Genomic DNA, 27,328 nt, shown 5'->3' on the forward strand with positions numbered 1-27,328 from the left:
TACTACTATTCCTACGGCAGATAGTACTTCCTTTAAGGATCCTTTAGATAGGAAAATTGAATCCTTTCTAAGGAAAGCTTATTTATGTTCAGGTAATCTTCTTAGGCCTGCTATTTCTTTGGCTGATGTTGCGGCAGCTTCCACTTTTTGGTTGGAGGCTTTGGCACAACAAGTTTCAGATCATAATACTCATAGCATTGTTAAACTTCTTCAACATGCTAATAACTTTATTTGTGATGCCATCTTTGATATCATTAGAGTTGATGTCAGGTATATGTCTTTAGCTATCTTAGCTAGAAGAGCTTTATGGCTTAAAACTTGGAATGCAGATATGTCTTCTAAGTCAACTTTGCTTTCCCTTTCTTTTCAAGGTAATAAATTGTTTGGTTCCCAGTTGGATTCTATTATTTCAACTGTTACTGGGGGGAAAAGAACTTTTTTACCTCAGGATAAAAAATCTAAAGGTAAATATAGGGCTGCTAATCGTTTTCGTTCCTTTCGTCAGAATAAGGAACAGAAGCCTGATCCTTCCCCTAAGGGAACGGTTTCTGTTTGGAAACCATCTCCAGTCTGGAATAAATCCAAGCCTTTCAGAAAGCCAAAGCCAGCTCCCAAGTCCACATGAAGGTGCGGCCCTCATTCCAGCACAGCTGGTAGGGGGCAGATTATGATTTTTCAAAGAAATTTGGATCAATTCGATTCACAGTCTTTGGATTCAAAACATTGTTTCACAAGGGTACAGAATAGGTTTCAAGGTAAGGCCTCCTGCAAGAAGATTTTTTCTTTCTCGCATTCCAATAAACCCAGTGAAGGCTCAAGCGTTTCTGAAATGTGTTTCAGATCTAGAGTTGGCTGGAGTAATTGTGCCAGTTCCAGTTCTGGAACAGGGTCTGGGGTTTTACTCAAATCTGTTCATTGTAGCAAAGAAGGAGAATTCCTTCAGACCAGTTCTGGATTTAAAAATATTGAATCGTTATGTAAGGATTCCAACATTCAAAATGGTAACTATAAGGACTATTCTGCCTTTTGTTCAGCAAGGGCATTATATGTCCACAATAGATTTACAAGATGCATATCTGCATATTCCGATTCATCCAGATCATTTTCAGTTTCTGAGATTCTCTTTTCTAGACAAGCATTACCAGTTTGTGGCTCTGCCGTTCGGCCTAGCAACAGCTCCAAGGATTTTTTCAAAGGTTCTCGGTGCCCTTCTATCTGTAATCAGAAAACAGGGTATTGTGGTATTTCCTTATTTGGACGATATCTTGGTACTTGCTCAGTCTTCACTTTTAGCAGAATTTCATACGAATCGACTTGTGTCGTTTCTTCAAGAACATGGTTGGAGGATCAATTTACCAAAGTGTTCATTGATTCCTCAGACAAGGGTAACCTTTTTAGGTTTCCAAATAGATTCAGTGTCCATGACTTTGTCTCTGACGGACAAGAGACGTCTGAAATTGGTTTCAGCTCGTCAAAACCTTCAGTCTCAATCATTCCCTTCGGTAGCCTTATGCATGGAAATTCTAGGTCTTATGACTGCTGCATCGGACGCGATCCCCTTTGCTCGTTTTCACATGCGACCTCTTCACCTTTGTATGCTGAACCAGTGGTGCAGGGATTATACAAAGATATCACAGTTAATATCTTTAAATCCGATTGTACGACACTCTCTGACGTGGTGGACAGATCACCATCGTTTAGTTCAAGGGGCTTCTTTTGTTCTTCCAACCTGGACTGTGATCTCAACAGATGCGAGTCTGAAAGGTTGGGGAGCTGTATGGGGGTCTCTGACAGCGCAGGGGGTTTGGGAATCTCAGGAGGCGAGATTACCAATCAACATTTTGGAACTCCGTGCGATTTTCAGAGCTCTTCAGTCGTGGCCTCTTCTGAAGAGAGAATCGTTCATTTGTTTTCAGACGGACAATGTCACAACCGTGGCATATGTCAATCATCAAGGGGGGACTCACAGTCCTCTGGCTATGAAAGAAGTATCCAAAGATGATAGAACAGGTCCGGGGTCAGATTTAAAAAATCAAAAACTTTATTGTAACGATTTAAAATCCAAACATGGGGACAGAACACAGAAAGTCCAAAACACCTAGAACTGTGGCTTACGCGTTTCGGCCGTAGCCTTACTCATAGCCAATATCACATTGCTAATCAATTCAGTTTAAAAAGGCCCCCCTGGGCTGTGATTGGTTCAAAAACAATAGGCGTGTTTGAACTTTGATTAGTTTCCTGTGAGACTTAACAAGTGTCAACTACAAGTCAAACCAGCATAATAAAGCAATGATTATAAGGCATTTCACAGACAAATATATATAGAAGAATAGAACTGCAAACACTGTATATCGGCTTTCTCTAATGTAAAACCTAACCTTTAGAGTTATCCTAATGTATCATATTGCAGTGTTTATAAATTGAAACTGACCTGTTACTAATAAAAGTTATACCAGTCTCAAATATGTAATACTCTATATATATATAAATGACTATCCTAAAGCTGTAAGTGAAAAAATGTCAATAAGTGTACAGCAAACCCAATCTATAAATCTATGGATTAAATGTTGTTAGGTGTATCAAAATACATATGTCAATGAGTATGACTTAATGCCTAAGGATGGAACAAATAAATAAATCAGAATGAAATTTTAATTTAATTTTAATATACTCCTTTGAATCCAAAAGAGCTAAGGGATATCTGTCTGAATTATTCCCAATAATTAATTAGATCATATTGGGAATTTAAGCCTTTGGGGTATCTGGTTTCCAGCTGGAAAATCCAGAACATTTCTCGTTTTTCTAACAGTTTTTCTTTGTCACCCCCCCCTCTGGGGGGTAATCACTTGTTCAATGGCCTTCCATCTTAGTGAAGCAATACTATTGTGATGTTTTGTGACAAAGTGCTGCACAATTGGAGTGGTTGCTTTACCCACTTTGATGGTACTAAAATGTTCCCGCATACGGGATCTTACGTCTCTAGTCGTAAGTCCTATATATTGGACCTGACATTGTGTACACTCCAACATATAAATGACATTGCTAGATGAACAATTAAGACATCTTTCAATGTCATATGTTTTGCCTGTGACTGTAGAGGAAAAGGTAGTTGTTATATCCATATAATCACATGGTTTACACCTGGTGTGTCCACATCTAAACATGCCCCTATGTTGTAGCCATGAACTAGTTGGTTGTTTAGTAGGTTTTAGTTTGGAAGGGGAAAGTATGTTGCCAAGTGTACAGGCCCTTCTGTATGAGCATCTCAGACCATTATCAACAGTGTCAATTAATTTATCATCCGCCCTTAACATGCCATAATGTTTCCGAACTATACCACAAATTTGTTGGTATTGAGCACTAAATGTGGTAACAAATGTGACTCCCTTATGTTCGGATGAGGCGATATCACCACTTTTAGGGGTGAGCAAAGATCTTCTATCTATGTGTTTAACCTCATTTATAGCCTTGGTTATGTCTGAATTTTTGTAGCCCCTCTCTTTGAGGCGACTCACTAGATCTTCCGACTGTTTTTCATATGTTTGTGGATCAGAACAGTTTCGTTTAAGTCTAATCAGCTGTCCCTTTGCTATCGCATAAGGGACATGCTTAGGATGGCAGCTCCGGCCATGTAACAAAGTATTGCCCGAGATCGGTTTCCTGTAACTACTAGTTACAATCCTGCCATCAGACATGCCCCTCATCGTGATATCAAGGAAGTTTATTTCATAGGGTTCTATCTCAAAAGTGAACCCAAGATTGAGGTCATTATCATTGATCCAAGTCATAAACTCAGTGATGCTGCACCTGTCCCCCTTCCAAATAAATAGAAGGTCATCAATGAAACGCTTATAAAAAGCAATTTCATTGATGTATGGGTTGATTTGTGTATAGACGTGGGACAGCTCCCACCAACCTAAGTATAGGTTGGCGTATGAAGGTGCAAATTTGGCACCCATAGCTGTCCCACGTCTCTGCAAGAAAAACTCACCCTCAAATTCGAAATAATTGTGGGTCAACAAAAATAGAGTGACCCTCAATATAAAATCCTGATATGGTATGGAAAAATTGGTTTGTTCAGCCAAAAAATATCTCAAAGCTTGTATCCCCTTATCATGTGGGATCATGGAATATAACGATGTTACATCCACTGTGACCCACATGCTGTCAGTACTCCATTTCTCAGACTCAAGTAATTGTAACACATGTGTGGTGTCTTTCAAATGACTGGGTAACTGGGTCACCAATGGCTGTAATATCGCATCCAACCATTGGGATACATTTTCCGTGTATGACCCAATCCCGCTGACAATGGGTCTACCTTTCACACCCTCCAAAGATTTATGAACCTTCGGAAGGTGATGAAAGATAGGAGTGACAGGGTGGTCGACCAAAAGATAGTCATAGGTGTTTCTGTCTAGGAAGCCACTCTCCAGGCCATCATCCAAAAGATCTTTGAGTTCTTTTTGGAAAAACCATATGGGGTTGTGGTCAAGTTTTATATAACTCTCTGTGTCTAACAGTTGCCTGTTGGCTTCCAGTATATAATCAGACCTATTCATGACAACCACCGAGCCACCTTTGTCAGCTCCTTTCACCACCAACGCTTTGTTGTTCTGAATAGATTTTAGGGCTGTTTTCTCCTGTTTAGTCAAATTGTTAGTAGTACATATATGCGTATTTTTCAAGCTAACAAGATCCTGCTCTACCCTTTTATAAAAGGTTTCTAAGACATTGCCACGTGAATGAATTGGATAAAATTTAGACTTGTTTCTAAATCTGACTTGTTTATCCACTATTTGACTGGGGGACAGAGAGCCCTCATTCAAAAGACTATTGAGATTGATAACATCACATTGTTCTGAGAAAGATAGGGGCTGACTCTGATCATCCACTCTCCCATCTAATGATGGAGTAGAATTGTCAGAGTCCTGGAAGTGCTTGCGCAGAGTTAAATTCCTTATTAGTTTATTGAGATCTAAGATGGTATTAAAAAGGTTGAAGTCATTAGTTGGTGCAAAACCTAAACCGTGGCTCAAGACTTTAATTTGTATAGGGGTTAATGCAACATCTGATAGATTAATAACTGGAGAAATAGTAGACAGGTTACATTCAGTGATAGTGAGGGAGATTCAGGAGGCGATGACTCTCAGACATACAATAGAGACACTGCTCAACACACTGCTCCTATAGTTCCCCAAGGTATTCTGAAACAACCAAATAATACGCAAGTATCTACATACAGAAGTATCAATGACATACCTAATGACAATCAAACTAGACTTAGACCTTATGATGATCGTGCACACATGACAATGCCCTCAGGTACTACATCTTTTCAACAGCCAGGACCATCACAATATGATTACATACAACAAAATACAGCATCAAACACTTATCACAGTGGACAGTCATATCAAAACTACCATATTCCTCCACCTATTGTTAATACACATATGGGTATGGGCTCCATGAGTTCAGACAATAGGACAGTACAGGATTCCAGAGCTATTGAACAGGTTTTTTCAATCCCTCCACAAGTCCTAGGGAGGGGAAGAGGGGCAACAGGTACCTCAGAACCCAGGTACCCTCAGAGAGCAAACAGATCCCAACGGAGACGTTAAATTTTCAAGTTATTAATCTATCAGATGTTGCATTAACCCCTATACAAATTAAAGTCTTGAGCCACGGTTTAGGTTTTGCACCAACTAATGACTTCAACCTTTTTAATACCATCTTAGATCTCAATAAACTAATAAGGAATTTAACTCTGCGCAAGCACTTCCAGGACTCTGACAATTCTACTCCATCATTAGATGGGAGAGTGGATGATCAGAGTCAGCCCCTATCTTTCTCAGAACAATGTGATGTTATCAATCTCAATAGTCTTTTGAATGAGGGCTCTCTGTCCCCCAGTCAAATAGTGGATAAACAAGTCAGATTTAGAAACAAGTCTAAATTTTATCCAATTCATTCACGTGGCAATGTCTTAGAAACCTTTTATAAAAGGGTAGAGCAGGATCTTGTTAGCTTGAAAAATACGCATATATGTACTACTAACAATTTGACTAAACAGGAGAAAACAGCCCTAAAATCTATTCAGAACAACAAAGCGTTGGTGGTGAAAGGAGCTGACAAAGGTGGCTCGGTGGTTGTCATGAATAGGTCTGATTATATACTGGAAGCCAACAGGCAACTGTTAGACACAGAGAGTTATATAAAACTTGACCACAACCCCATATGGTTTTTCCAAAAAGAACTCAAAGATCTTTTGGATGATGGCCTGGAGAGTGGCTTCCTAGACAGAAACACCTATGACTATCTTTTGGTCGACCACCCTGTCACTCCTATCTTTCATCACCTTCCGAAGGTTCATAAATCTTTGGAGGGTGTGAAAGGTAGACCCATTGTCAGCGGGATTGGGTCATACACGGAAAATGTATCCCAATGGTTGGATGCGATATTACAGCCATTGGTGACCCAGTTACCCAGTCATTTGAAAGACACCACACATGTGTTACAATTACTTGAGTCTGAGAAATGGAGTACTGACAGCATGTGGGTCACAGTGGATGTAACATCGTTATATTCCATGATCCCACATGATAAGGGGATACAAGCTTTGAGATATTTTTTGGCTGAACAAACCAATTTTTCCATACCATATCAGGATTTTATATTGAGGGTCACTCTATTTTTGTTGACCCACAATTATTTCGAATTTGAGGGTGAGTTTTTCTTGCAGAGACGTGGGACAGCTATGGGTGCCAAATTTGCACCTTCATACGCCAACCTATACTTAGGTTGGTGGGAGCTATCCCACGTCTATACACAAATCAACCCATACATCAATGAAATTGCTTTTTATAAGCGTTTCATTGATGACCTTCTATTTATTTGGAAGGGGGACAGGTGCAGCATCACTGAGTTTATGACTTGGATCAATGATAATGACCTCAATCTTGGGTTCACTTTTGAGATAGAACCCTATGAAATAAACTTCCTTGATATCACGATGAGGGGCATGTCTGATGGCAGGATTGTAACTAGTAGTTACAGGAAACCGATCTCGGGCAATACTTTGTTACATGGCCGGAGCTGCCATCCTAAGCATGTCCCTTATGCGATAGCAAAGGGACAGCTGATTAGACTTAAACGAAACTGTTCTGATCCACAAACATATGAAAAACAGTCGGAAGAAGAGAGGGGCTACAAAAATTCAGACATAACCAAGGCTATAAATGAGGTTAAACACATAGATAGAAGATCTTTGCTCACCCCTAAAAGTGGTGATATCGCCTCATCCGAACATAAGGGAGTCACATTTGTTACCACATTTAGTGCTCAATACCAACAAATTTGTGGTATAGTTCGGAAACATTATGGCATGTTAAGGGCGGATGATAAATTAATTGACACTGTTGATAATGGTCTGAGATGCTCATACAGAAGGGCCTGTACACTTGAAAACATACTTTCCCCTTCCAAACTAAAACCTACTAAACAACCAACTAGTTCATGGCTACAACATAGGGGCATGTTTAGATGTGGACACACCAGGTGTAAACCATGTGATTATATGGATATAACAACTACCTTTTCCTCTACAGTCACAGGCAAAACATATGACATTGAAAGATGTCTTAATTGTTCATCTAGCAATGTCATTTATATGTTGGAGTGTACACAATGTCAGGTCCAATATATAGGACTTACGACTAGAGACGTAAGATCCCGTATGCGGGAACATTTTAGTACCATCAAAGTGGGTAAAGCAACCACTCCAATTGTGCAGCACTTTGTCACAAAACATCACAATAGTATTGCTTCACTAAGATGGAAGGCCATTGAACAAGTGATTACCCCCCAGAGGGGGGGTGACAAAGAAAAACTGTTAGAAAAACGAGAAATGTTCTGGATTTTCCAGCTGGAAACCAGATACCCCAAAGGCTTAAATTCCCAATATGATCTAATTAATTATTGGGAATAATTCAGACAGATATCCCTTAGCTCTTTTGGATTCAATGGAGTATATTAAAATTAAATTAAAATTTCATTCTGATTTATTTATTTGTTCCATCCTTAGGCATTAAGTCATACTCATTGACATATGTATTTTGATACACCTAACAACATTTAATCCATAGATTTATAGATTGGGTTTGCTGTACACTTATTGACATTTTTTCACTTACAGCTTTAGGATAGTCATTTATATATATATATAGTATTACATATTTGAGACTGGTATAACTTTTATTAGTAACAGGTCAGTTTCAATTTATAAACACTGCAATATGATACATTAGGATAACTCTAAAGGTTAGGTTTTACATTAGAGAAAGCCGATATACAGTGTTTGCAGTTCTATTCTTCTATATATATTTGTCTGTGAAATGCCTTATAATCATTGCTTTATTATGCTGGTTTGACTTGTAGTTGACACTTGTTAAGTCTCACAGGAAACTAATCAAAGTTCAAACACGCCTATTGTTTTTGAACCAATCACAGCCCAGGGGGGCCTTTTTAAACTGAATTGATTAGCAATGTGATATTGGCTATGAGTAAGGCTACGGCCGAAACGCGTAAGCCACAGTTCTAGGTGTTTTGGACTTTCTGTGTTCTGTCCCCATGTTTGGATTTTAAATCGTTACAATAAAGTTTTTGATTTTTTAAATCTGACCCCGGACCTGTTCTATCATCTTTGGATTCATTTTGCCGTTTCACCGAGGATCGGATCAAAGGAGTGAGTGCTGGTACTTATTGTCCAATGGGAGGAAGGAAGGTGTGCAACGGTTAACCAATCAGGATTGTTAACGTCAGCAGTGAGTCACGCCAAGGCCTGTGTGTGTTTGGATCTACCTGTTGGAGAGGAGTTTGTTTGGCGAGCGGTGTTAGGCATATCCGCAAGTAAACCCAGAGGAAGGAACCGCGAGACAGCCCAGGATCACCGGAGTCGCCAGTCTCCCTCAGAATTGACTGTGAGTACACGGATGACACTGTGGCAGGGCGGTGATTGCTATATATTGCTGTATAATTGGCTAAGTAATTCACTACACAATATTAAGCTCTGTTACCCAGTGTCTTACACGGATTGTACCGTATGAAGTGGTGTATGCATCAACTCACTATTCAACAACTATATTGCTCTAAACACACAGGCTGAACTGTATCAAGGAATTAATTGACAACAACTTTGTTGTGTATTACATACGTGTTTTATCACATGTGCCATTACACTCCCTAAGTACCAGCACCTTTTCCCAACATAGTTACATAATTTTGGGGACTGTATGAACAGGTGATCTTGTCAGCCAAATTGGTTTTTCTTGGATATATATTAGGCACAAATCGGCTGTGTCTTGGTGGACAGCACCTGTGTCATACATTACAAGTTTTTTCATACTTGTGCTCCTTATTTAACATGGAGGAACAGAATCAAATCTACTATTCCCTCATTCCAGTGACTGAGAGGGATTGTCTCCAGCAAGACATTGATAAGGTTTTTTCTACAGACAGGACTATCATGACTTTAAATACTTTGTTTATGGATATGGAAACAAATTTAATCAAAGAACATAAACTACAATGGGATATCTGGACTTTAGAAAGATATTATTCTCAACAGATGGTACCCAGGGGCATGAGAATACAAAAGTTCCCATCCTTTGAGACTAATGATAAATCTTTCATTGATGATTGGAATCAGACTTTAACTGACTGTTCTCTGAAACTGATGATGTTATTGATTGGGTATAAGATCCATTTGCTCAAAATGCTTAGAACAGATATTGCAGAGATACAAAATGAGCTAAACAAAAGAAGTCAGGATAGTCAGTTTAAGGGATTTGATGAACAGCTTTCAAAGGTTGTAGCAGACACGAAACAGCAGATAATGGAACATAAACATTCCAAATTCATCAGGGATAATAGTGATTATCAAGCTAACACTGTTTATATTTGGAATAAACAGCAGAGATTTATTGCCAGAAAACAACAGAACAGACAGAGGAGTAGCAGTCGCAATAGACGCAATAGACGCTGGAGAAATAGTAGACAGGTTACATTCAGTGATAGTGAGGGAGATTCAGGAGGCGATGACTCTCAGACATACAATAGAGACACTGCTCAACACACTGCTCCTATAGTTCCCCAAGGTATTCTGAAACAACCAAATAATACGCAAGTATCTACATACAGAAGTATCAATGACATACCTAATGACAATCAAACTAGACTTAGACCTTATGATGATCGTGCACACATGACAATGCCCTCAGGTACTACATCTTTTCAACAGCCAGGACCATCACAATATGATTACATACAACAAAATACAGCATCAAACACTTATCACAGTGGACAGTCATATCAAAACTACCATATTCCTCCACCTATTGTTAATACACATATGGGTATGGGCTCCATGAGTTCAGACAATAGGACAGTACAGGATTCCAGAGCTATTGAACAGGTTTTTTCAATCCCTCCACAAGTCCTAGGGAGGGGAAGAGGGGCAACAGGTACCTCAGAACCCAGGTACCCTCAGAGAGCAAACAGATCCCAACGGAGACGTTAAATTTTCAAGTTATTAATCTATCAGATGTTGCATTAACCCCTATACAAATTAAAGTCTTGAGCCACGGTTTAGGTTTTGCACCAACTAATGACTTCAACCTTTTTAATACCATCTTAGATCTCAATAAACTAATAAGGAATTTAACTCTGCGCAAGCACTTCCAGGACTCTGACAATTCTACTCCATCATTAGATGGGAGAGTGGATGATCAGAGTCAGCCCCTATCTTTCTCAGAACAATGTGATGTTATCAATCTCAATAGTCTTTTGAATGAGGGCTCTCTGTCCCCCAGTCAAATAGTGGATAAACAAGTCAGATTTAGAAACAAGTCTAAATTTTATCCAATTCATTCACGTGGCAATGTCTTAGAAACCTTTTATAAAAGGGTAGAGCAGGATCTTGTTAGCTTGAAAAATACGCATATATGTACTACTAACAATTTGACTAAACAGGAGAAAACAGCCCTAAAATCTATTCAGAACAACAAAGCGTTGGTGGTGAAAGGAGCTGACAAAGGTGGCTCGGTGGTTGTCATGAATAGGTCTGATTATATACTGGAAGCCAACAGGCAACTGTTAGACACAGAGAGTTATATAAAACTTGACCACAACCCCATATGGTTTTTCCAAAAAGAACTCAAAGATCTTTTGGATGATGGCCTGGAGAGTGGCTTCCTAGACAGAAACACCTATGACTATCTTTTGGTCGACCACCCTGTCACTCCTATCTTTCATCACCTTCCGAAGGTTCATAAATCTTTGGAGGGTGTGAAAGGTAGACCCATTGTCAGCGGGATTGGGTCATACACGGAAAATGTATCCCAATGGTTGGATGCGATATTACAGCCATTGGTGACCCAGTTACCCAGTCATTTGAAAGACACCACACATGTGTTACAATTACTTGAGTCTGAGAAATGGAGTACTGACAGCATGTGGGTCACAGTGGATGTAACATCGTTATATTCCATGATCCCACATGATAAGGGGATACAAGCTTTGAGATATTTTTTGGCTGAACAAACCAATTTTTCCATACCATATCAGGATTTTATATTGAGGGTCACTCTATTTTTGTTGACCCACAATTATTTCGAATTTGAGGGTGAGTTTTTCTTGCAGAGATGTGGGACAGCTATGGGTGCCAAATTTGCACCTTCATACGCCAACCTATACTTAGGTTGGTGGGAGCTGTCCCACGTCTATACACAAATCAACCCATACATCAATGAAATTGCTTTTTATAAGCGTTTCATTGATGACCTTCTATTTATTTGGAAGGGGGACAGGTGCAGCATCACTGAGTTTATGACTTGGATCAATGATAATGACCTCAATCTTGGGTTCACTTTTGAGATAGAACCCTATGAAATAAACTTCCTTGATATCACGATGAGGGGCATGTCTGATGGCAGGATTGTAACTAGTAGTTACAGGAAACCGATCTCGGGCAATACTTTGTTACATGGCCGGAGCTGCCATCCTAAGCATGTCCCTTATGCGATAGCAAAGGGACAGCTGATTAGACTTAAACGAAACTGTTCTGATCCACAAACATATGAAAAACAGTCGGAAGATCTAGTGAGTCGCCTCAAAGAGAGGGGCTACAAAAATTCAGACATAACCAAGGCTATAAATGAGGTTAAACACATAGATAGAAGATCTTTGCTCACCCCTAAAAGTGGTGATATCGCCTCATCCGAACATAAGGGAGTCACATTTGTTACCACATTTAGTGCTCAATACCAACAAATTTGTGGTATAGTTCGGAAACATTATGGCATGTTAAGGGCGGATGATAAATTAATTGACACTGTTGATAATGGTCTGAGATGCTCATACAGAAGGGCCTGTACACTTGGCAACATACTTTCCCCTTCCAAACTAAAACCTACTAAACAACCAACTAGTTCATGGCTACAACATAGGGGCATGTTTAGATGTGGACACACCAGGTGTAAACCATGTGATTATATGGATATAACAACTACCTTTTCCTCTACAGTCACAGGCAAAACATATGACATTGAAAGATGTCTTAATTGTTCATCTAGCAATGTCATTTATATGTTGGAGTGTACACAATGTCAGGTCCAATATATAGGACTTACGACTAGAGACGTAAGATCCCGTATGCGGGAACATTTTAGTACCATCAAAGTGGGTAAAGCAACCACTCCAATTGTGCAGCACTTTGTCACAAAACATCACAATAGTATTGCTTCACTAAGATGGAAGGCCATTGAACAAGTGATTACCCCCCAGAGGGGGGGTGACAAAGAAAAACTGTTAGAAAAACGAGAAATGTTCTGGATTTTCCAGCTGGAAACCAGATACCCCAAAGGCTTAAATTCCCAATATGATCTAATTAATTATTGGGAATAATTCAGACAGATATCCCTTAGCTCTTTTGGATTCAAAGGAGTATATTAAAATTAAATTAAAATTTCATTCTGATTTATTTATTTGTTCCATCCTTAGGCATTAAGTCATACTCATTGACATATGTATTTTGATACACCTAACAACATTTAATCCATAGATTTATAGATTGGGTTTGCTGTACACTTATTGACATTTTTTCACTTACAGCTTTAGGATAGTCATTTATATATATATAGAGAGTATTACATATTTGAGACTGGTATAACTTTTATTAGTAACAGGTCAGTTTCAATTTATAAACACTGCAATATGATACATTAGGATAACTCTAAAGGTTAGGTTTTACATTAGAGAAAGCCGATATACAGTGTTTGCAGTTCTATTCTTCTATATATATTTGTCTGTGAAATGCCTTATAATCATTGCTTTATTATGCTGGTTTGACTTGTAGTTGACACTTGTTAAGTCTCACAGGAAACTAATCAAAGTTCAAACACGCCTATTGTTTTTGAACCAATCACAGCCCAGGGGGGCCTTTTTAAACTGAATTGATTAGCAATGTGATATTGGCTATGAGTAAGGCTACGGCCGAAACGCGTAAGCCACAGTTCTAGGTGTTTTGGACTTTCTGTGTTCTGTCCCCATGTTTGGATTTTAAATCGTTACAATAAAGTTTTTGATTTTTTAAATCTGACCCCGGACCTGTTCTATCATCTTTGGATTCATTTTGCCGTTTCACCGAGGATCAGATCAAAGGAGTGAGTGCTGGTACTTATTGTCCAATGGGAGGAAGGAAGGTGTGCAACGGTTAACCAATCAGGATTGTTAACGTCAGCAGTGAGTCACGCCAAGGCCTGTGTGTGTTTGGATCTACCTGTTGGAGAGGCGTTTGTTTGGCGAGCGGTGTTAGGCATATCCGCAAGTAAACCCAGAGGAAGGAACCGCGAGACAGCCCAGGATCACCGGAGTCGCCAGTCTCCCTCAGAATTGACTGTGAGTACACGGATGACACTGTGGCAGGGCGGTGATTGCTATATATTGCTGTATAATTGGCTAAGTAATTCACTACACAATATTAAGCTCTGTTACCCAGTGTCTTACACGGATTGTACCGTATGAAGTGGTGTATGCATCAACTCACTATTCAACAACTATATTGCTCTAAACACACAGTCTGAACTGTATCAAGGAATTAATTGACAACAACTTTGTTGTGTATTACATACGTGTTTTATCACATGTGCCATTACACTCCCTAAGTACCAGCACCTTTTCCCAACATAGTTACATAATTTTGGGGACTGTATGAATAGGTGATCTTGTCAGCCAAATTGTTTTTTCTTGGATATGAAAGAAGTATCTCGGATACTTGTATGGGCAGAATCCAGCTCCTGTCTAATCTCTGCGGTTCACATCCCAGGTATAGACAATTGGGAAGCGAATTATCTCAGTCGCCAGATGTTACATCCGGGCAAATGGTCTCTTCACCCAGAGGTTTTTCTTCAGATTGTTCAAATCTGGGGTCTTCCAGAAATAGATCTGATGGCCTCTCATCTAAACAAGAAACTTCCCAGGTATCTGTCCAGATCCAGGGATCCTCAGGCGGAGGCAGTGGATGCATTGTCACTTCCTTGGAAGTATCATCCTGCCTATATCTTTCCGCCTCTAGTTCTTCTTCCAAGAGTGATCTCCAAGATTCTAAAAGAGCGTTCGTTTGTTCTGCTGGTGGCTCCAGCATGGCCTCACAGGTTTTGGTATGCGGATCTTATTCGGATGGCTACTTGCCAACCTTGGACTCTTCCGTTAAGACCAGACCTTCTTTCTCAAGGTCCTTTTTTCCATCAGGATCTCAAATCATTAAATTTGAAGGTATGGAGATTGAACGCTTGATTCTCAGTCATACAGGTTTCTCTGACTCCGTAATTAATACTATGCCACAGGCTCGTAAATCTGTGTCTAGGAAGATATATTATCGAGTCTGGAAGACTTACATTTCTTGGTGTTCTTCTCATCAATTTTCCTGGCATTCTTTTAGAATTCCTAGAATTTTACAGTTTCTTCAGGATGGTCTGGATAAATATTTGTCTGCAAGTTCATTGAAAGGACAAATTTCTGCTCTTTCTGTGCTGTTTCACAGAAAGATTGCTAATCTTCCTGATATTCATTGTTTTGTACAGGCTTTGGTTCGTATAAAACCTGTCATTAAGTCAATCTCTCCTCCTTGAAGTTTGAATTTGGTTCTGGGGGCTTTACAAGCTCCTCCGTTTGAACCTATGCATTCTCTGGATATTAAATTACTTTCTTGGAAAGTATTGTTCCTTTTGGCCATCTCTTCTGCTAGAAGAGTTTCTGAGTTATCTGCTCTTTCTTGTGCATCTCCTTTTCTGATTTTTCATCAGGATAAGGCGGTGTTGCGGACTTCATTTAAATTTTTACCTAAAGTTGTGAATTCTAACAACATTAGTAGAGAAATTGTGGTTCCTTCATTGTGTCCTAATCCTAAGAATTCTAAGGAAAGATTGTTACATTCTTTGGATGTAGTTAGAGCTTTGAAATATTATGTTGAAGCTACTAAAGATTTTCGAAAGACTTCTAGTCTATTTGTTATCTTTTCCGGTTCCAGGAAAGGTCAGAAGGCCTCTGCCATTTCTTTGGCGTCTTGGTTAAAGTCTTTGATTCATCATGCTTATGTCGAGTCGGGAAAATCTCCGCCTCAAAGGATTACAGCTCATTCTACTAGGTCAGTTTCTACTTCCTGGGCGTTTAGGAATGAAGCTTCGGTTGATCAGATTTGCAAAGCGGCCACTTGGTCTTCTTTGCATACTTTTACTAAATTCTACCATTTTGATGTGTTTTTTTCTTCTGAAGCAGTTTTTGGTAGAAAAGTACTTCAGGCAGCTGTTTCAGTTTGATTCTTCTGCTTATACACTGTGTGCAGAATTATTAGGCAAATGAGTATTTTGACCACATCATCCTCGAAAGCCTGCTACCAATTAAGCATATTAGGTGATGTGCATCTCTGTAATGAGAAGGGGTGTGGTCTAATGACATCAACACCCTATATCAGGTGTGCATAATTATTAGGCAACTTCCTTTCCTTTGGCAAAATGGGTCAAAAGAAGGACTTGACAGGCTCAGAAAAGTCAAAAATAGTGAGATATCTTGCAGAGGGATGCAGCACTCTTAAAATGGCAAAGCTTCTGAAGCGTGATCATCGAACAATCAAGCGTTTCATTCAAAATAGTCAACAGGGTCGCAAGAAGCGTGTGGGAAAACCAAGGCGCAAAATAACTGCCCATGAACTGAGAAAAGTCAAGCGTGCAGCTGCCAAGATGCCACTTGCCACCAGTTTGGCCATATTTCAGAGCTGCAACATCACTGGAGTGCCCAAAAGCACAAGGTGTGCAATACTCAGAGACATGGCCAAGGTAAGAAAGGCTGAAAGACGACCACCACTGAACAAGACACACAAGCTGAAACATCAAGACTGGGCCAAGAAATATCTCAAGACTGATTTTTCTAAGGTTTTATGGACTGATGAAATGAGAGTGAGTCTTGATGGGCCAGATGGATGGGCCCGTGGCTGGATTGGTAAAGGGCAGAGAGCTCCAGTCCGACTCAGACGCCAGCAAGGTGGAGGTGGAGTACTGGTTTGGGCTGGTATCATCAAAGATGAGCTTGTGGGGCCTTTTCGGGTTGAGGATGGAGTCAAGCTCAACTCCCAGTCCTACTGCCAGTTTCTGGAAGACACCTTCTTCAAGCAGTGGTACAGGAAGAAGTCTGCATCCTTCAAGAAAAACATGATTTTCATGCAGGACAATGCTCCATCACACACGTCCAAGTACTCCACAGCGTGGCTGGCAAGAAAGGGTATAAAAGAAGAAAATCTAATGACATGGCCTCCTTGTTCACCTGATCTGAACCCCATTGAGAACCTGTGGTCCATCATCAAATGTGAGATTTACAAGGAGGGAAAACAGTACACCTCTCTGAACAGTGTCTGGGAGGCTGTGGTTGCTGCTGCACGCAATGTTGATGGTGAACAGATCAAAACACTGACAGAATCCATGGATGGCAGGCTTTTGAGTGTCCTTGCAAAGAAAGGTGGCTATATTGTCACTGATTTGTTTTTGTTTTGTTTTTGAATGTCAGAAATGTATATTTGTGAATGTTGAGATGTTATATTGGTTTCACTGGTAAAAATAAATAATTGAAATGGGTATATATTTGTTTTTTGTTAAGTTGCCTAATAATTATGCACAGTAATAGTCACCTGCACACACAGATATCCCCCTAAAATAGCTATAACTAAAAACAAACTAAAAACTACTTCCAAAACTATTCAGCTTTGATATTAATGAGTTTTTTGGGTTCATTGAGAACATGGTTGTTGTTCAATAATAAAATTAATCCTCAAAAATACAACTTGCCTAAAAATTCTGCACTCCCTGTAATTTCAGTTTTTTTCATTATAAGATTAAAACTTTATTTTGGAGTGTGGATTATTTTTCAGCGGAATTGGCTGTCTTTATTTTAGCCCTCCTTCTCTAGTGACTCTTGCGTGGAAGTTCCACATCTTGGGAATTTATTATCCCATACGTCACTAGCTCATGGACTCTTGCTAATTACATGAAAGAAAACATAATTTATGTAAGAACTTACCTGATAAATTCATTTCTTTCATATTAGCAAGAGTCCATGAGGCCCACCCTTTTTTTGTGGTGGTCATGATTTTTTGTATAAAGCACAATTGTTCCAATTCCTTATTTTTTATGCTTTCGCACTTTTTTCTTATCACCCCACTTCTTGGCTATTCATTAAACTGATTTGTGGGTGTGGTGATGGGTGTATTTGTAGGCATTTTGAGGTTTGGGAAACTTTGCCCCTCCTGGTAGGAATGTATATCCCATACGTCACTAGCTCATGGACTCTTACTAATATGAAAGAAATTAATTTATCAGGTAAGTTCTTACATAAATTATGTTTTATCATCAAATTTGCTTTTTTCTCTTGGTATTCTTAGTTGAAAGCTAAACCTAGGTAGGCTCATATGCTAATTTCTAAGCCCTTAAAGGCCACCTCCTATCTGAATTAATTTGACAGTTTTTCATTCACAGCTATAGAGCCTTATTTCATGTGTCCCAAATAGATAACATTATGTTCACACCCGTTGAGTTACTTATGAGAGGGCACTGACTGGCTAAAAGGCAAATCTGTCACAATAACTGAAATAAGCAGAGCACTCATGTTGGTTATGCAAAATTGGGGAATGGGTAATAAAGGGATTATCTATCTTTTTAAACAATACAAATTCTGGAGTGTCCCTTTAACATTTATTAATATTTATTTCTATTGATGAATCACTAATGTAATTTAAGGGGAGGCTGCTGTTCAAGCAGTACATATCCTCAGAAAGGGGTCGCTATGGGGGGAAATTTTACAAATTGTGTAAAAGTACAACAGGATACACCTGTGCATTTAGAATATATACAGGAAGAGACAGCATGTTAGATGCCCCAGGTTGTCAAGATACTATAAGCATAAGTGGAAAGATAGTATGGGACCTTATGCTTCTGTTTTTTAACAAAAGATACCATTTATACCTGGACTAGTTATTTAAAATGTTGCTTTATTTTGACACTTGTGTTTGTGGTGCAATCCAAAAAAATAGGAGAGGATTTCCCCAACAGCGGCCCAAGCAAAAGCATGGTAACACTTCTGCTTTGTATAACAGTGATCTTTTGGGCTTAGATTTTAGATGTCCATTATTTAATATAAAAAAATTGCCATATACCTCATACTGCAAAGGCATGGACTGAAAAGTAACTTACCTGGGCTACTTAATAAATATACTTGTAAATATTTTATTTGAGCAGCAGGCCCCAAACCCTCAATGTTTTGAACCTGAGGACATCATTAGACTTTCTACATGGCATTTCCCAAGTAAGATTCCTTCCACTGAACACAAACGAACACCCCAAAAGCACTTCAGGGTCTGCCACAAAAAAGGTGTCAGAAGGGACTCAGTCTATCACTAAGTAATTTAAATACAAAGAGAGAAGCGCTCTACCGGGAACGAACAACAGCTCAGTGGCTTGTTCTATGGCGATTTACCACCCGGAAGCAGCCTCTTTTAGACCAGTGTGCTTTTCACAGAAGAAAACTTTCCTGAAGTATATCAGTCTGATCCCGCCAAGTAAGGTCAGTCCAGCCCCGAAATACCAGGCAATTCTCCTCTGAACAAGGAACATGACAACCCCAGACGATCGTTTCGGCCTCCTATGGGCCTCGTCAGTGAGGTGCAGCCACATTCCTCTAAGCACACTGGGCAAGGAGTCCACGTCTGGTTTCCCCCATCACCCATAGGGAGACTTCCCCAGGGTCATAATAATTTGCATACAAAGAGAGAAGCGCTCTACCGGGAACGAACAACAGCTCAGTGGCTTGTTCTATGGCGATTTACCACCCAGAAGCAGCCTCTTTTAGACCAGTGTGCTTTTCACAGAAGAAAACTTTCCTGAAGTATATCAGTCTGATCCCGCCAAGTAAGGTCAATCCAGCCCCGAAATACCAGGCAATTCTCCTCTGAACAAGGAACATGACAACCCCAGACGATCGTTTCGGCCTCCTATGGGCCTCGTCAGTGAGGTGCAGCCACATTCCTCTAAGCACACTGGGCAAGGAGTCCACGTCTGGTTTCCCCCATCACCCATAGGGAGACTTCCCCAGGGTCATAATAATTTGCATACAAAGAGAGAAGCGCTCTACCGGGAACGAACAACAGCTCAGTGGCTTGTTCTATGGCGATTTACCACCCGGAAGCAGCCTCTTTTAGACCAGTGTGCTTTTCACAGAAGAAAACTTTCCTGAAGTATATCAGTCTGATCCCGCCAAGTAAGGTCAGTCCAGCCCCGAAATACCAGGCAATTCTCCTCTGAACAAGGAACATGACAACCCCAGACGATCGTTTCGGCCTCCTATGGGCCTCGTCAGTGAGGTGCAGCCACATTCCTCTAAGCACACTGGGCAAGGAGTCCACGTCTGGTTTCCCCCATCACCCATAGGGAGACTTCCCCAGGGTCATAATAATTTGCATACAAAGAGAGAAGCGCTCTACCGGGAACGAACAACAGCTCAGTGGCTTGTTCTATGGCGATTTACCACCCGGAAGCAGCCTCTTTTAGACCAGTGTGCTTTTCACAGAAGAAAACTTTCCTGAAGTATATCAGTCTGATCCCGCCAAGTAAGGTCAGTCCAGCCCCGAAATACCAGGCAAGTAATTTAAAGGGATACTCAAGTCAAAATAAACTTTTATAATTCAGAAAGAGAATGCAATTTTAAGACACTTTACAATTTACTTCTATTATCAAATTGCGAATTCTTTTTATATACACACTTTCTGGGGAACAAGCTCCTACTGATCATGTGCATAGGTATACTAGTCTGTGATTGGTTGATATCTGTCACAGGGGCTGGAAAATGGGAGAAAAAATACATTTGTCAGAAAAAAATCTACTGCTTATTTAAAATTCACAGTAGTTTTTATTGCATTAACTTTTTATTATGCACTTGTTAAAGTGAAGGTAAAGTTTTCATGCTTTGAATAGCTAAATACATTCAGTAATAGCACATTAAGATGGTCGCTAAGTTTATTTTTATCTAATTTATGAATTTCGATATTCATAATACATAGTAATCTTCCTACCTCTACTTCCGCGTTATCTCTGATGTTACGTATAGAGCAGTCCCACACACTCTATACGCATCTCCAAAGTGCGTGCATGACGATCCGACCTATTGTGCATGCGCGAAATGCCGATGTTAACAACTCCTGCGCATGCGATACTATTCAATCTAGATCATCAATGCGCATGTGTTAGTGTTTGTACCAAGTAGAGTGTTGTTATTGTCAGTTTCAGCAAAGGTCCTGCACGAAACAGGAGCGCGCTTGTAGTCCTAAACGGAGGATAAGACAGCAGCGCATGCTCATTTAAAATATGAGGCGGGTGACGTAGATCGACGGCCGCCTAAAGGCCAGATTTTCAATTGGTGCTTTTGAGAACGCGATCCAGTAAAAAACAAACAAAACCGTTGATTTGGATTACATTAAAATTACAATTTCATACAGCGATAACTTTAAAAAAAAAAAATGTGAAGAAGATGATGAATGAGACTCATATTTATTAGGCAAATAGAATTGAATATAAGTTTCGGAGCAAACCTTGGTTATCTAAACTTCAAAATATATATATATATAATAAGCCAGAGGCTTCGTAAAAGGAAAAAAAAAAAAAAAGTAAATAGTGTAGCCCTTCCTGTTGAACATTTTCCTGTTGAACTTTTGCACCTGTATACAGTCTGCGGGAGAGGTTGCCTAGGCAACTATTAGACTGGTTGGTCATGTGATCAAGTGAAAATGAAAGAAGAGTGTAAGACACAGGAGGAAGCAGACATGTCAGAGCAGTGAAGGTGTGTGTGAGGCCTGGCTGTGAGAGAGCTGCAGATTTCATCTTGTAAAGTAACAGCATTCCTCTGCTGATTTAGTGTATGCTGCCAGCTGCAGTCTGACCCTGTGAGAGAGCTGTGGAGAAGAATGCAGACAAAGTAAATGACTGGCAGACCTTGAAGTAGGGTTGCCACCTCAGCCATGTTTTCCTGGACACTTATGAGTTACACATGCTGCAGGGTGTGCAGGGAGGAACATGTATTGTGTTTCTGGACAGCATTATTCATATTCCTCCCTGCAGCATGTGTAACTTATAAGTGTTCTGTATTTTAAGGGACGGGTGGCAACCCTACCTTGGAGTTTTCTTTCAGCCTGTGCAGATGAATCCTGTTTAGTGGTAAGAAGTATCCTCTCTCCTTGTCATACTGACAGGGCATTCTGTCCATCACATAAACTTATAAACAGCTCTTCCTGTGGATTGCAGTTTCCTATGAGCTATAACTGTTTAAATGCATGTGGATTACCTTAAAGGGCCCCAACATTTATGTGCACCAACTGGTACCCATCAGCCATTAGGGTGAAGCCTGAGGGTGGGTTCGCAGGTGGTTTGGGAGGGTGCTGGGCCTGGTTAGAGAGAGTTGGTGTGTTAGTTAGCCACTGTATTTCTTGCCTTATTTTTATTTACCATAATCCTTTAACACATGTTCATACTGTTTTACTGTTATTACTGTGTGTGTTGTAGTTATTTATTATGTTCCTGTCTGGGAAACCCATTCTTGCCCTGGATGCCCAGTCAGGTGGAGGCACTGCCACAGTCATGTACCCCAACTCCCAGGTAGCAGAGACTCAGGATCAGCCTGCAGAGCACATGGAGGTAGCTGGGGTAAAGATCCACAGGGGTAATTGTGGGCCTAGGCCAAACCCCGTTACATAGGATTTGTATTTATTATTTAGATATATTAATCTGTGTGTTTTGTTACACTAACCTTTAACACAGTTTTGTAATCCTTTAATCTGTAAAACTTCCTGCTTTGAAAACAGAAATGGCAGGTTCTTAATTTAACCATATAACTTCACAAAAAGTAGACAAACCTATACACGTGGGGTACTGGTGGACTCAGGAGATGTAGTTTAACACATATTGAGACATTTGTCTGCAGTGGTGCACATCAAGATTTTAATATTCACAATAAAAATGGAACTTGTGTGTGAAAAACAGTTTTTTATTTTTACTGCAAATTTTGTAAGAAATTGGTAGTGAGATGGTGGTTCATAAAAGCTGAAAATTATCCCTTTTAGATTCCCTGGGGATTTGAAAATATGTTTTTATTTGGCATTATAACTTCACAAAAAGTAGACAAACCAATACATGTGGGGTACTGACCGTCTCAGGAGTTGTAAATGAACACATATTGAAGATCAGGAATTCAATATTCACAATGAAAATGTAATTTATGTGTGAATTATTTATTTATTTTTATTTATTTTTTTACTGCATATTTTGGAAGAAATTGGTGATGTGATAGTGGTTTATAAAATCTGAAAATGCTCCATTTCAGATTTGAAAATAATATGCTTTATGGGGGTATCTTGTGCTGCTACTGCACTACACTAAATGTAACATGGGCCCAATAAATGAATCCTACTTTTAAATTCCTACTTTGAAAACAGAAACGGGCAGGTTCCTTACTGGTGAAGCAAGAGATGTAGCTAATTAAATATTGAAGAATTTGTCTGCAGTGGTACATTTTCAATATTCACAGTGAAAATGAAATATTGTGTGTAAAAGAACAAAAAACTAAATATTAATGAAATGTGTCAAAACCTTAAATGTTAAACCTCAGAGATGTCTTCTTTAAAAAAATATATACGCTAGTGCAGGGGTCACCAACCTTTCGGACCTCAGCGGGACCACTAAACTCACAATTTTGAATCCCGTGGACCACTAAAATGATTTTTTTTTAAAAGGTACAAACCTCTATAATGTGTGTATGTATATATATATATATATATATATCTACACACACACACACTGTACATAACTAGTATAACCATAGCAGGCATCCCAACTCTCCTGGAATGTCCGGGAGTCTCCCGCATTGAAAAAGCTGCTCCCTGACACCTATAAATGAAACGCAATCTCCCGGAAATAGTGGTGCCAGAGAAAATCAAATTTGTGCCTGCCCTTTTCATTTCTACTTCTAGGTGTCACTGTTCCATTATAGCTCAATGTAAATAGTAACTGCGTTCCTATCTAGACTTCCCCCCCCCTTCTGATCTCTACTCTAGTGCGGTGTGAGACATAGCAGCAGACCTGATATATATATATATATATATATATATATAAAATCAAAAAAGGATTTAGTAAAGGGACTTCTGTATATAAATATTAACTTGTAAAGCCACCATGTGGATATCTATTCCACTCGACCCCTTATGCAGGTTTGAAAGGGACAGTTCACTGTAGCAAACCGCAATATTCAAAATTCAAAAACTTGAAACATCCCCTTAAGCAAAAACAGCAGAAACAAAGTGCATCATAGAAGTAAAGTGCATCATAGAAGTGAACAGGTGAGTTCCATGTAGGGCAAACAATGAATGCTGAATACGTCACCCTCCAACAGGCAATGCAGTGTTGCCACAGGATACCGATAGCAATATCCAAACAGCTAGTAGCTGTGCGACTCACCCTTCTTGCTTGTAGTTTCAAACGTGTACCTTAAGAGTCCTGCTGTATGCTTCGTGACCCACGGCATCTAAGACAGCCTCGATGCCTCTATCAAGCCGGTTCCGGTCATGTGATGGGCGTCGGCCGTCACAGCCAATGGGATGCTTAGCCTACCAGGAGGCTTGCAGAATCCAACGTCGAAGGGGATGCCAAATATCAGGAATAGTAGGGGGAGTGGAATAGAGGCAAGCTCCTGATGCAACCCAGAATGCCGGCAAATTAGACATCAAGCGAAAAGAATTGATATCCAGGCTGCGTTAAAAACCAATGTCTTTATTAAATTCCACTTGGGATAAAATTGCAATAAGAAAGGGGGATCCAGCATAACAGTGTTACCAATCAGCTATGATTACGGTCTTTACCGAAACATGTTAGCGGAATAACTTTGGTAACACTGTTATGCTGGATCCCCCTTTCTTATTGCAATTTTATCCCAAGTGGAATTTAATAAAGACATTGGTTTTTAACGCAGCCTGGATATCAATTCTTTTCGCTATATATATATATATATATATATATATAGGTGAGATGTACAGACTCCCACACCTCTATATTCTGCAGACACCCATACTCTATAATGTGATAACATTTTCAACTATTTCATAATCAGAGCACTGAGGAATTCTGAATTGGGGTTGGGGGGGTACAATGGTGAGGTGGTACAGTGAGGTACTATAGTGAGGTGGTACAGTGAGGTACTATAGTGAGGTGGTACAGTGAGGTACTATACAGAGGTGGTACAGTGAGGTACTATAGTGAGGTGAGCATGCAGTGAGGTAGTATAGTAAGTGGCGAGGGGGCACCTCCCTGAAATGAGCTTTTGCAGGTTGGGATGTCTGCCATAGCTAAGTTTACATTATATAAATATTTACACATTTTTATGTTGAAATTTTTATTTATTAAGTTTTTACAGAAAAAAAATATACATCTGTTAAACATTCCAGTTCACATTATTCAGGTATTAAATGATACAATTTTAAAGATACAATCTTTCCCACCATGACCTAATGGTCAAGAACTGACCTCAAGTGTATGCATTCGGTTTCAATTAATTCTACTACCAGGTTTTGGCTTAGGAACAGAGTTTTGTGCCTCATTATACGACTTTAGTTTTCATTACCATAATAAATACAATTGTGGTTACCCTTGTCTTTGTCTCTGTTGTGGGTGTTGGCTCGTATTTTCATGCAGAACTTTAGTGGAAGTATTAAAATTGGTTGCATTAGTTTGTAAAAAAATCCTGAGTACCCATCCGGTCCTGGTGTTTTTGAGCTTTTCAAATTTTTGATGCCTAGTCTGACTTGAAAGTGATAGGGTTATTTAGGAATTCTCTATCCTCATCTGTTATTGGGGGTAAGGTGCTATCCTCTAAAAATTTGTCCAGTTCTATTGTTTTGTCTGTGTTTACTTTGTCTAGCTGGAGATTATATATGATAATAGTCCGCAAATGTGTTCGCAATGGATAAAGTGTCATTAGTCGTTTTATTGTCAGGGAGTTGTAATTTAGGGACTGTGGTGACTCTAGTTAACTCTTTCAATTTGTTGGCCAGCATCCAGTCCGGTTTATTACCAAGAATGTAGTACTGTGTGTCAATCATTTTGATTGACCTAATTGCATCTTTATTTAGGAGCTGGTCTAGTTCTTCATTTTTGGTCTTTAACTGTTTTATTAAAGCTTTGGTAGAATAATCAAAAATTTGGGACCGTAGAAGGTTAATTTCTGATCTTAACTCTCCCAGCCTAGCGTCCCTAAATTTACGTTGTTTACTAGATTCTGTGATCAAAAAACCTCTGACATAGGCTTTTAATGCGCCCCATTCAAAAATGGGATTTAAGGTGGTGTCTTTGTTAAAGGGACAGTCTACACCAGAATTTTTATTGTTTTAAAAGATAGATAATCCCTTTATTACCCATTCCCCAGTTTTGCATAACCAACACAGTTATAATAATATACTTTTAACCTCTGTGATTATCTTGTATCTAAGCCTCTGCAAACTGCCCCTTTATTTCAGTTCTTTTGACAGACTTGCAGTCTAGCCAATCAGTGCCTGCTCCCAGATAACTTCACGTGCACGAGCACAGTGTTATCTATATGAAATACGTGAACTAACACCCTCTAGTGGTGAAAAACTGTTAAAATGCATTCTGAAAAGAGGTGGCCTTCAAGGTCTAAGAAATTAGCATATGAACCTCCTAGGTTAAGCTTTCAACTAAGAATACCAAGAGAACAAAGCAAAATTGGTAATAAAAGTAAATTGGAAAATTGTTTAAAATTACATGCTCAATCTGAATCATGAAAGTTTATTTTGGCCTAGACTGTCCCTTTAAGAGAAATAAATTCCTGTATTTGTTGGTTAAGGCTGCTCATGACTAAACTATCCTGGAGTAAATATGTGTTTAGTGTCCAAGACGTTGCTCTATTTGGATTGATCATAACTGACACAGTGACTATGGAGTGGTCAGACCAAGTACAATTTGATATTGAAGCTTTAGTGAGTAAAGGCATCATTATCTGGCTCATAAAAATATAATCAATTCTAGAGTGTGTTTTGTGCATGGGAGAGTAATATGTGTAGTCACGTGTACCCTTGTTAAGCGTTCGCCAGCAGTCTATTAGGTTATGATCTAGAGTAAAATCTTTTAGTATTTTGCTTAGAGGTTTAGTTGTTTTATGTTGTGGGGTATTTGGGTTTGTCCTATCTACTCTATTATCCATAGTGGTGTTGAAGTCTCCCCCAATAATGGTCTTGTACCTTCTCCATAGTGTGATTTTCTTGCTGAGTCTTGATATAAACTCAACTTGGTGCTCATTGGGGGCATATACATTAACAAGTAGGATTGGAGTGTCTTGAATTAAACCTATAATAATTAAGAAGCTCCCATCCTTATCTCTTATTACTGTTTCTTCTTTAAAGTTTAGTGAGGAGTGAAGGAGTATTGTAACTACGCATTTCTTTTTTGAATTAATTGCATGAAATTGTATAGGGTAAGTTTTTTCCCAATATTTAGGTGTATATGATCTGGTGAAGTGTGTTTCCTGTAACATCACTACATGTGCTTTTAAAGATTTGTATTCGTTAATGGCTTTTTTGAGTTTTATGTCAGAGTTGAGCCCTCTGACGTTGCGTGAGATTATCTTTATTGGCATAATTGTGGGGAGAGAAGTCGCCCCAAAGTTTCATTACCTTCTA

This window comes from Bombina bombina, chromosome 4 (genome assembly GCF_027579735.1).
Source record: "Bombina bombina isolate aBomBom1 chromosome 4, aBomBom1.pri, whole genome shotgun sequence".
NCBI classification, from domain to species: Eukaryota; Metazoa; Chordata; class Amphibia; order Anura; family Bombinatoridae; genus Bombina; species Bombina bombina.